The sequence below is a fragment of the Elgaria multicarinata genome, chromosome 5, assembly GCF_023053635.1.
Source record: "Elgaria multicarinata webbii isolate HBS135686 ecotype San Diego chromosome 5, rElgMul1.1.pri, whole genome shotgun sequence".
NCBI lineage: Eukaryota > Metazoa > Chordata > Lepidosauria > Squamata > Anguidae > Elgaria > Elgaria multicarinata.
In genome coordinates, this window is record NC_086175.1 from 91,311,406 (window position 1) to 91,324,605 (window position 13,200).

Consider the following 13,200-nt stretch of genomic DNA (forward strand, 5'->3'; position numbering starts at 1 on the left):
ATTTGTATAATTTAAAGGATGTGACTCACTAAAAATGTTGTGGTGTGTTGATTAAATGAAAGCTTGCAAAAAAACGCTTTGGATAAAGTCCACCATCCTTGAAGACAGCAATATGTCTTAAGTTGTGTTACCATTTAATCAGAAAAGCTGCATTTTTCCTCTGTGCAAACCAGAATTAGTGTTTTTATATATTAGAGTGTTAGATCTTATCAGCAGCTCTGCTTTATATATTTTTCAGAAGAGAAAACCTCTTTAATATTTCCAAGTGTCAGGTGAAATATCAAACGCATTGGCACCAGCTACTTTTCCTAGACAAAATAGATGCTAGTTAACTCATAAAGCAGTTGGACGTAATTTTCATGATCTGTGAAGTAAAAATGCTATTTACTCAATTTAAGCATTTTATTGATGTGCTCCAAATGATTTTCTACATATGCAGTAAGTAAGATTAATTTCCTGACTGTTTCTCATTAATCACAGATTTTCATAGGGTAATGATTTTTTTTTTTAACATGGTGTCGTGTGGGATTAAGGGGATTAAATGTTTGACATCATGCTTTTGTCTGTGCAAGAGCTTCATCGAAGAATGCGCTGAGCTGGTGTTAAAGCACCGGGCTAGGAATACACCCAGAGATGGCAAAAGAATGGATGGAAACGGGAATACGTCAAATACACTGTTTTACTTAATAGATTTCTGAAGGTAAAATTGCAGTGTCCGGACAGCAAAACCATATGATGTGGATTTTAAGGAATTATAAAACTGCACAAATAAGAGAAGACATCAAAGAAGAATGAAAACTGGGATGCTTTTGTCCCGTGTAGTTTGCAGTGCCTCTTATCATTTGCATCCTCTTCATCGAATGATGTTTTTTAATAACTGGAGCACCAGAATGAAAGGCTACTAATGTGGGCTGATTAAATAGGTTTTATTCCGGTGATTGGAAGACATGGTCCTTGCAATTAAACTGTTGATCTTCACCTGTATTTGGCCGACTTCTCTTTTAATCAATAACAGTGATCATCACCATCATTACCACCACCATCATCCTCAAAGGTCATTCATGAAAAGACATAACAGGTGAGCAAGATGGTCACTGGGCATCATGGCTACTGTTCTGTTTATATACACTCTCTGTGTCTGCCGCCATCCCAAAGATGACTTGCTGCTTGTTTGACCTAGAAGGCTGTTTGCATGTATTCATCCAATACCAGCAGTAGAACAGTTCAGGAAATAGACCATTTTAGACAGGATAGGCACCAAGTACTTTTACACCACCAAAAAATCAGCAAAAGCGAAAATGGAACTTAAGCTAGTACAGTTTATTTTTCCGTATTTCTTACATAGGTTATAGATATATGGATTGTATGTATTCATATAATGTAGTGATCCATTCCTATCCTGAGGCAATGATCTTATAAGCACTTGCCTGGAAGTAACCCCCTCTGAACGCAATAGGATTTACTTCTGAGTAGACATATACAGGATTGCACTGTTAAAATACAATAAATGAGAGCAAAGATGTTAAAAACCTAAAATATCTGTTGTAAAGCTTAATTTCTTTCCTATATACTCATTTTTAAGCCAATGGTATATTTTTCCATTACATTAAATATATCTATCTATCTAATGGAAAGAAGGGAAGTATAATTAGATTTTTATTTTTATTGGCTTTAAATCTGATTTTAATCAAATTACAGAAGGTTTGCCCTTGAAATATAGTTAACCGTGCTTTAAATTTGTGGAATTATTTTATCAGCATCTCTAAATCCCAGCTTTTAAACTAGTTAATGCATTTTATTCAGTTTCAAGTCAAACTCAAAATTTAATGCTGTACACTGCTGTGTTAGGACACCATCCCCTGAAAACATCTTCTAGATAGCTCTACCAAAATGCAGTAAGAAAGTGTATATAATCCAAATCTGGACGTTTTGAAGGACAAAATCCCTATAGATTGTAGTTGCAACCCTTAATTCAACAAGAGTGGCCAACTTTCAGACGTAGATTCCAGTATGTACAGCTTGCTTCAATCTCCCTTTCCCATTCTCCAGAACGGGTGCTCTTCAAAAGAGAGAAGAAACAATAAGTGAAGGGCAACAGGTCCCAGATTCAGTCCCTGGCACCTCCCAGATAGGACTGGAAAGTTTCCTATCTGTAATCCTGGTAGAGCTGCTGCCAATCCATATAGTTAATACTGAGTTAGGAGGATCAATAACCGCCCAGAGAGCTCCGGCTATTGGACGGTATAGAAATGTAATAAATAAATAAATAAATAAATAAATAAATAAATAAATAAATAGACTTTATATAAGGCAGTTACCTATGTTTCATCTTATGTCCTGATCTCCTGGGGCTGAGGGGATGGATGAGATAGAAGACAGTGCCCTCATTATCTGTTTGTCAGAGAGATGTTCAATACATAAGGCAGTAGGCGTGCATACTTCAGCAAACTTGAAGTCTGGATTGGAAGGATAGTTTTTTTAAAAAACAACAACCCATCTATTAATTGCAATAAAAGCTTGCACAATAACAGACATGCTTGGAGCTTGTCACAAATCCTAAGGTTATGCACTCAGGTCTATCCCAAAACACATTTTAATGTGTTTTGTGAAATGAACCCAGTGTCCTGGATTTGTTGCAAAGGCATAATATACTACGAAGTTTAAAGGCAATCCAAGTAGTGGAATATTTGACAAGTTGATACGAAACATGTATAATGGCTAAAATCAAATGTATATCCTGCTTAGAGTAGATCCACTGGAATAAAAGGTACTTAAGTTAGTCATGACTAATTTAAGTCCCATTCACTTTAATGGGTCTTACTCTGTAGGACTTATGTTGGATTTTACCCAGTACTTCCCAAACATCCAATTCTGCAAATAATAGACTTGGTTTTCTGGACTATTGATCAAGTATTAATTGATAATACAAGCACACCCTTTAACAAATTCTGAATTATATCAGGGCAAAGTAATTGCTTTGGGTGTAAGCATGTAACCCTCTCTTTCTTGAAGCTTCTATTATAGTTAAAGATGAATAGTGGAAATTATGTAAGCACTTTTAAAACAGATTCCTTTTTATAGTTGCAATTTTATTACTTGGGAGTAAGCTCCATTGAATTCAGTGGGGGTTACTTTTGAGTGTAATAAATCATATTAATATTGATGTCTTAGATGTGACCAGAGCATGGTTATAACCACGAGTTACAAATTATGATTGTCTTAGTTTGGCAAGGAGTGGTGTTTTTTTTATGTGATATGAGTTGAAGGGCTGAGGGTATACTGAATGGTGAGTGGATGTTAAGAGTGTGTAGGTAGGTAGTCTCGTGTGGCAATGATGTACTGGGGAAACTCTGACACAGGGATACATGGAGGGGGTACGTCTATTCCAGTGACTTGGGGCAGAAGGAGATATGACAGGCGGAGGGGTCAGGACATCAAAGTAGAATGGGCCACAGATGTTTATATACTGTTCCCCTTCTATCCCCCTCCTCTAGCTCTTATGTACCTGTTAACTCATCCACTGAGCCCTCCTGTCCCGAGTGCTACTATTTAATATCAGGTTGGTCCACAATAATACTGCACTCATTCACAATTTAATCATGGATGAGAAGGCTGATCTGGCATGTATTACTAAGACTTGGGTGGGTGAGCTGGGTGGGGTTGATCTGACTCAGCTCTGCTCACCTTAGTACTCAGTACAGCACCAACATAGGCTGGTGGGCTGTGGGGGTGGGGGGCAGAGTTGCCGTTGTTTGTAGAACCTCCATCTCTATTACCAGGAAGCCACTCCATCTTGGAGCGGGCCTTGAAGAGTTGCACCTGGTGTTAGGCTATAGAGACAGTTTGGGAATGCTGCTGGTGTACCGCCCACCCTGCTGCCCAGCATCCTCCCTCACTGAGCTGGCAGAGGTGGTTTCAAGTGTGGTTGGAGGATCCCAGGATGGTGGGTCTGCATGACTTCAACTTCCATGCTCAGGCTGGCTCTGGAGTTCCAACTCAGGACTTCATGGCCTCCATGACAACCATGAGGCTATCTCATTTTGTCACTGGTCCATCACATGAAGCAGGGCACATCTTTGATCTGGTGTTTGCTCTGAGTTTTGAAATGGGTAGTCTGAAAATTGATGTGTGTGGGTTTCCAAGTAATCCCATTGTCATGGTCAGACCACTTCCTGGTGAGATTTGAACTCATGGTGCTACTTCTGCAGGGAAGGTCCGCCCCAGGAGACTGATGGAATCCAATGGATTTCTGAATGCCTTTGGCGATACAGAGGGCAATTGATTTGATTGCGCTTCAGTGATCTCTCCAGTGCTATAGAGCCTGTTCTGCTCCTTAGTATACTGGGAAGCTGCAGTCAGTGAAACAGACTAGACATCGGTTAGACCGCAAATGGTGAAAGACTCAAAGCAAAGACAGCCAAGCACACTCTAGAGCACATAATTGTGTCTATTGTGGGCAGTAAAGAAGGCTTATTTTGCTGCCTCTGTGTCGAGTAGCTGTCTTTGGAACTCCCTGCCCCTGGAGGTCAGACAGGCGCCAACACTGTGTTGCTTCCTGCACCTCTGAAAACAGTTCTGTTCCAGGAAGCGTTCCTTAAATGACCAGCCATTGTTTTTATTGACATTCTTTTTTTAAAATAATTTTAATATGGTGCTTTTACTATTGTATCTCTTATGTTCATTCTTCTGGAATGTGTTTTAGATATGGAGATATATATATATATATATTCAATAAAATTATACACTGAGGGCAGTTTCCGCAGGGATGACAACACCAAAGCATGAAGTAGCTGTACCTTCTGTGCTGATCCTGCCATCTATATGAAGGAACAGCTATCAGTGGAGGAATCAGCAGCACATCGCTCCTGCATACCGATTCAGCACATCTGATACTTGCAAACTTTCTATGGAGGAAGTAACATTATTGATAACCTCCAAGAAAAAGAACCAGAATGTCTTTTCAAAGTGATGTGCTTCATCTCCTAACTTTAAAGAAATCCTAACAATTTGTTGCTGCAAATAAATTGGAATTCTAATTTTGTGGTTTCCAGTTTATCTGACGTCTTAGGCCTCAAACAATTGCTTGCATGGCTTTGATGTGTTCTGTGCTGCTGCCTTAAGACAGGGCTACTATTTGACAGCATTGTCAGGCTTGCAGATCTACTTTTTCTTACTACAACTGTGACATCCGCCACTGGAATCAAATGCAAAATATGAAACAAAGGAAGCTATGCTAGTCCGTAAGAAAAAAAATCCAAAACCCACAGTCAGGCAATGAAATAGTGCATCAGCTAGGAGCTGGACATATGCTAAGAATTAAGGAACAGGGTACCTCTGAAGCATATGTTTAGCCCAGGAATTTGTGATCATTACCAGATCCAAGTTTACAAGTCATTTCACACAAAAATCCACTCCTGGTTTTCCCCAAGTTGTTCTATTCCATTGAAAGTGGGGTTGGAGTTGGAGCAACACAAGCCCATTTGTTTGACATGGCGTGCTGGAGGAAGAGAACTGCCCTGCCCTCCTCTTTTGTCAGCAAGACCTCCCTTCAAAGCTCATACACCCAACAAAGGACAAAGCACGAGGACAGCAATACACGGGGTGAAAGAGCGCTTTAATCCCTCATGGAGTAAATAAGCTGGACTTTCCCCGTTCTAGGAAAACATGAAAAATGGAGGGGAAGACGCGGGGTGACTGCAGGACAGGCATGACATGATGTGACTACAGCATTGCAAAACAGCAAAACAGGCATGACAAGAGTGTGGTAAATTGCTGGTGTGATGAAGCCCTTTATTTAAGGGCAGGAAGAGTCTTTTAGTTCTTGCTATTGTTAGACAATTGGAAGTCAGAAATGCTTGCCAATCTGCTGCAGATCACCCAGAGTTCTACCAGTACATCCCAATTTACTTTCTGCCCACCCTGCTCTCGATGAAGCTTAATAAATAAATAATCTGCAAAATTCTTGTTGAGAATGACAGGTACATAGCATTGACTCCAGACCTAGTCATGCTAAGCGTAGACTTATTGAAATAAATTAGATGTAAGTTAAACATGGCCAACTTGTCCCATTGGTTTCAATGGGTCTATTTTAAGCAGGGTATAGAGCAGCAAATTGTGAGTTAATTAACTCGTGATTTGCCAGGATATATGCTACTATAAATCATAGATTAACCACTGGGTTGTTTAGCCCCTAAACAACCCATTGGTCCCCAGGTCACACACTGACAACCTTCTATCACACCAGTTGGAGGTTCTTTATGGTACACAGAAGCCGCTTGCAGGTGATATGTGCCACCACAAATCATGAGTTAAATAGCCCATTATTTGCTGCTGTGTTCTGTGAACTGAATCTGGTTATGACCTATAAAGCTCTATATGGTTCAGGTCCAGGTTATTTGAAAGAACGTATTCTCCCTTATGAGCCTGCCCGTGCTTTGAGATCTTCTGGAGAAGCCCTTCTTTCAGTCCCACCTTCTTCACAGGCACGCTTGGTGGGAACATGGGAGAGGGCCTTCTCGGTGGCTGCTCCAGTGCTCTGGAACTCTCTTCCCGGGGAAGCTAGGCTGGCTCCCTCCTTGATGGGCTTTCGGAAGCAGGCTAAAACTTTTTTGTTCAAGCAGGCCTTTGGAGAATAATCTAGCCCTCCATCTATGTTAATGTCTTATAATTTTGTTGTGTATTTTTTAATTGTTTATGGATTTGTTTCCCTCCCCCCCCCATGTATATTTTAAACTTTGTAAGGCTGCCTTGAGGCCCAGCATTGGGCAAAAGGTGGGATAATAATAATAATAATAATAATAATAATAATAATAATAATAAGAAGAAGAAGAAGAAGAAGAAGAAGAAGAAGAAGAAGAAGAAGAAGAAGAAGTCTGGATCCAAGCCATAGTAGACTTTAGCCTCCCATAAAAAGAATGGGGGAGTACAATTTTAACTCAAAACTAGATACTATCAAAGTAGAACCTCATTACTCCACTGCATAGACAAGAAGGTACTAAGCAGTGTAATAGTTAAGAAAGCCAAATATGTTTACCTATGATTCCTTTTTAATGGAGACTGTCAAAAGGGAGCATTTAAAAAGCTAACCTTTCTTCAGTCTTCTTTTTAATTATAGTGGGCATTGGGAATCCATTTTAACTGTCACTAGGATTGTTATACTCTCTAGAACCAGAAAGTTAAATGATGTATATATTTTTTTTTTAAAAAAGAACATCGTGTGGAAATTTTATTTCTATCCTGAAACTTCCTTTGGATTAATAGTATGGCCCAGTTTCCTTTTCCAAAGCTGTTTGTCTACATTCTTTTGCAAAGAAGATTTTAAAGTATTAACCAAAATGTGTGTGTGTGAGAGAGAGAGGGTGGGTGGGGGTGTGGGTGGGGGTGGAAATTATTCTCCTCATCCATGATGTTGTGCTTTTGGATATTAGCAAAACCCATGTGTAGTGCTTGTAGTTGACTCTCTAAGGCTTCAGTCCTATATCTACTTACCTGGGAATAAGCTCATGGAACTCAGTGGGGCTTACTTCTGAGTAAATATGTGCATAATACCATTTATGGCTGCAATCTAAGCACACTTTCATTACTATTGAGTAAGCTACATTGAACACTTGAGTAAATATAAGATTCTATGATATAATAAGTATCCAGCAGTATGAAGCTGTGCCAGTCAGTCTATTTATATCTTAATAAATAAATGAACCAAGCTTTAATTCTTCCTTACTATTTTTGAAGGAGTTCAGTGGCCCCATCATAGTGGTTATTTTTAGACAATTTGCTTTCTGATTTTTTTTGGCGTAAGTATGATTATGGGTTTCTCAAGTTGAACTGTTTTAGGGTAGCACTATATGTTACAATTGCTGTGGGAAACACAAGTACTTTCCATACCAAATGTGTAAAGTTTGCAAAGAAACATCTGTGTACACACAGTTTCAGATTTCTCAGATTCATGTATATAGCTATTTAAAGGTATGTGTAGTGTATACATATAATTCCCTTATGCACACAGCAATTGTTCATGAGTACTGATGAACATTTAAGGATCTGTTTCCCCACCCTCACCCCCACCGCAAAAGCTGAATTATGGCCAGTACAAAGGAGGCAAACAACATTATAGGACAGAAAATATAAACCATGTTCCCAAGTGTGAGGACTTAAAGAACATAAGAAGAGCCAGGCTGGATCAGACTGAGGGCCCATCTAGTCCAGCACTCTGCTCACACAGTGGCCAACCAGCTGTTGACCAGGGACCAACAAAGCAGGACATGGTGAAACAGCATCCTCCCACCCATGTTCGCCAGCAACTGGTGCACACAGGCTTACTGCTTTGGATACTGGAGGCAGCACATAACCATCAGGGCTAGTAGCCATTGGTAGCCTTCTTCTTGCAGTTATAACAGATTAAAGAAGCCAGGAATGAGAAATTGATAAGCCTCTCTCTCTCTCTCTCTCTCTCTCTCTCTCTCTCTCTCTGTGTGTGTGTGTGTGTGTGTGTGTGTTTATAAGTGCATACTCAAATGTATTGCAGCCCTCACTTGGATTAAGCCTTTTTTATTATTATTTATCTCCATTAAATAAGGGCCAAGTTAGACATGCTATTAAACACTTGCATTTATCAGGCAAAAAGTAAATAGACAGTGGATGGGATAATTATTGGACACAGTTCGATACAACCGTGTGTGTGTGTGTGTTAGGGAAGTCTTTCCCGCCATAATTTTACGGTAGACAGTAAAAAACCCACATAACTATATCATGCCATTCCTCCTGTCACATGTGACTGATAAAAGCAGCTGAGAAAAATGTTCACCACTGTTTCTGAACTGGAGCTTCCTATCATTGGTGTTTTGTGCAGTGTTGCACCATATGGACTGCATCAACCTGGCTGACTTTACTTTTTCTCATGCTGGAGGGTCATCAGAAGGGTCCCACGTGGGTTGCAAGTATTGCTCCTGAATTAGCACACCAGAGCACTCCTGTCGAGTCCAGATTATTCCCTTGATGGGCAGCACCATGATCTTGAGCCACCATTAAAAAAAATTGTTTAACACGTTATATTGCATTAAACAATTACAGACAAATCCTGAGCAATATAAACGTGATAAAAATCAAGGACATTGCAATGTCAATGAAAAACATGAAGCAGTCTTAAAACTTTAAGGTCAAATCAATAATGCCTCTGATAAGGAGTGATATTTGAATTTTCGCTTCTGCAGTATTGTAGCATTTTTATCAATATTGTGCCAGTTTGCAGCTTATCTCCCTGACAGTGATGTAAGGAGCACTGTCAATGAAGAAAATGGGTTTCCATTTTTAAAAACATTTTTGCCTTGAGTTTTGTCCAATCTGTGCTTTTGGAGAACTCATTTGATTGTCTGATCTGTCCAATTGATTCAAGCATGATACTTCCATCTGCATTTTTTTTTTACAGGATTCCATCTTCCGTATAATATAGGGTGACCAGTTGCACATTACCAAAAAAGAAGAAATGCTTCAACAAAAAGTGCATATGCTAATTTATATGTATGGGTGCAAATTTAGAAATAATTCCTGTAATGTAAATAGAAATACACCTTACCACAGTGGGGCAGAATGACCAGGTGATCTATGTGCCTTGCTCAAAATGCTGTCCAGGTGCTGTCAGTGGGCGATGGTCAAGGCCCTGCTCTCCCTTCTTACGGTTCTTAAGCTTTAAACTGGGCTTGGATTGCACAGACCTTCCAAGAGAGGACTGTCCGCCGGTAAAGGAGGAACCATGGCCACCCTAGTACTAATACACATCGTAGAATTCACACCGCACGACGCTCCGTAACAATCTGAACATTTGTTTGTTCCTTTCATGTTTCAATATATTTGTGTTGCTTCTAAAGCTTCTTGTTTGGCCATTAAAATATGAATGCTGAAATCATTTGCATGGTACATTTTGAAAGTCCCTCCAAAAACCGTCTATGTACTTATAAAACCCTGGTTTTCGGCATACAGATATGCACAGATCTCCCTGTCCGCCAACACACACACATACAATTTGTTGCCACATTTGCATGTTGAGAATTTTAGTGAGGAGCATTTCAGTGATTTTCTTGCAAGGGTGGGGGCAAAAGCTTGTAAAATCAACAACAGGGAGCTTACCGATTCGTGGTGGCAGCATCAGGGTTTTCCCCCTTTTCTCTTATTTTAAAAATGTGTTTTTTTCTTTCTTTAACTTGATAGTGGCAGTGGAACTACTTTTGGGAGCCACCTATAATTCGCTGCCATCGTGTGTGCGAGTCATATGCATACACACACACACACACACACTGACCCTTGGAACAATGCTACTGGGGACTTTTGGTGGGGGGAGTGGCAGCTGTCAGTACAGACATAATTTCCCCTCAGGGAGAAAGAGTCATGGAGTGGGGAGCAGGGGGCAGCTGGAGGGCACCCAGTTGGACAAGATTCTCACATACAATATGTGATTGTAAAGCGCCACGATACCAGAAATGGTGAGGTGGCGCTATAAAAATGCTTTAAATAAAATAAAATAGTACATATCTACAAATATACAAACTAGTACCGTTTGTATAAAGTTGTCATCATTGTTTATTTCGACTGGTTAGGAAAATGTGAGGGGAATTTGCTTTAGAGCAGGGATAGACCACTATCACCCTAAACAATCAGAGTCTGGGGCTAATTCTTTCCCCCTTATTCTTTTATGCCTATTTAAAATTACATGGAGTACCTTCCTCAAGAATAACAGGGACTGAAAACTAATATGAGAATGCATTTTCATATTTTCTTTATGAGCGAACATAGCTGCAGTGGCTTTAGGATGAGAATGAACTTGATAGTCATGTCCATAATGTCTTTTCTTATATGGATATTTCTGGGTTGACAAATGCTGTCACATCTTCTATCCTCCTCCACCTACCAATCCTTAAAAATAAATGGTTCAATGGATAGAAAGTTAAGTGAAATCAGTAGGATTTAAATACAAAATCAACTGTTCAAGTTAAATTGATTTGCAGTTAAATGCAAAAATGGCTAATATTGTCTGAATTTTACACATAATTCATGATGAGTGAAGTTGGCTTATTAACAAGATCTTAATTAATCATTGTAATTCCAGATACAGTAGTGAGTTTAAAACCAAAATGTTAATCTCTAGTAAGGCTGAAGGCATCATGGTGGGGTCCGTGGAGCTCATTGTCTGTCCTGGGTCACTCACCACTTGCTTGGACTTTTAGTGGTAAACACAAATGCTCAAACCATTCATAATTTGCTGTAAAAGAGCCACAGCAGTTCTGATTACATAAACCAAACACTCAGCTTAACTCTGGATTTGCAGAGTAAGTTGGAGCCATAATAAAGAAAACAATTTCTAAGTACTCATTATATTAACATTCAGTTACATGTGACCTTTTATAGTCGAGCATCTAATTCTAAAAGGCTCTCATGCGCAGAGCCAGCATTGGAGATTTTGGATATAGAATCCAAGTGATTGGATTGATATATGCTAAAGGCACAGATTTCTAGGTACCACTTCCAACTGAGCTCTAATTAAATGAATAGAATATATATGCGATGAGTGCCTGGACAATGAAATCAGACTGTACATAGCAAGGGCTTTTCCAGACTTACATTGATATCCAGTTCTTATTTATTTCATATGGGAGATCCAGAGTTCTCCCCCAGAATTGGCCTGACCATTGAGGTAAACTAGAAAACTGCCTGGGCTTCCAACATTCCAGGACATCTGCCTCAACTATGCTAAGCGTCTTTGGAAAGAGCACCAGGCAGCACCTTTGGAGAAGTCACACACAGGCTTCTTAGTACCCTATTGGTTACATCAGCTTTCCCAAACGTCAGAGGGGGCAGACTTCAGGCTTGCAGGATCTACTTTGGTATTTTAGTAGAACCTAAGATCCACTGAGCCTGGTGCAAAAGACATACATCTCAAATCTAGGAGGTGTTTGAGTAGCAGAATTGAACTGAGCTCATATTCCTTCTGTACAAAAATCCATACAAAAATCCACTCCTGATTATCACCACTTTCAGCTTTTTCATTTCAATATAATTTTCATGGTGTGTGTGTGTGTGTGGCATTGTGTTGTTACCATTGTTAAACAACTGGGAGTAAGAAATCCTTGCCAATCTAGTTCATAAGAACATAAGAAGAGCCACACTGGATCAGACCAAGGGGGGCATCTAGTCCAGCACCCTGTTCAAACTGTTGCCAACCAGCTGTTGATCAGGGACCCACAAGTAGGACATGGTGCAGCAGCACCCTCCCACCCATGTTCCCCAGCATCTGAGGTATATAGGCTTACTACTTCTGCTACTGGAACTAGCACACAACCATCAGGGATAGTAGTCACTGAGAGCTTTCTCCTCCAGGAATTTATCCAACCCCCTTAAGCCATCCAAATTGGTGGCCATCACTACATCTTGTGGTAGTGAATTCCATAGTTGTGTAAAGAAAGAACTTCCCTTTATCTGTCTTGAATCTCCCACCAATCAGCATCATGTGATGATACCACTGGGTTCTACTATTATTTTATCTATTCAGCCTGCCGGAGGAGATTCTTAAAATTAACTCTCTCTGTGTTTTTAAGACAGCTTTGAAGACTAGCCTTTTCCGACAGGCCTACCCAGATGAATGTTAAATCAAGAATTTTTAAGATGTGTTGATTCTTGTACTAATGTTGTTCCCCGCGTCGATCCAAAGGGAGAGGTGGATAAGAAATAAATTATTATTATTATTATTATTGGAGAGGGAGAAAAATGTTTCCCTATCCACGTTCTCCACACCATGCATAATTTTGTATACCTCCCCCTAGCCTCCTTTTCCCCCAGCTAAACAATCCCAGCTGTTGTAACCTTCCCTCATAAATTTATTTATATATTTATTTATTTATTACATTTTTATACCGCCCAATAGCCGAAGCTCTCCGGGCGGTTCACAAAAATTAAAACCATCATAAAACAACCAACAAGTTAAAAATACAAATAAAGGAGATGCTCCATTTCCTTGATCATTTTAGTTGCCCTTTTCTGTACTTTTTCCAGTTGTGCTAGTAGATTATGATAAACCTCCTGCCTCAACCCTGGCCTAGGACAGCAGGAAACCATGTGCTCGCTCTGGCCTTCCTGAAAGGGATCACTTCTGTTGTAAGGAATTACCTGTACTCCAGGGGGTGAGAATCTTTTACCTATGAAGTGCAATATTAA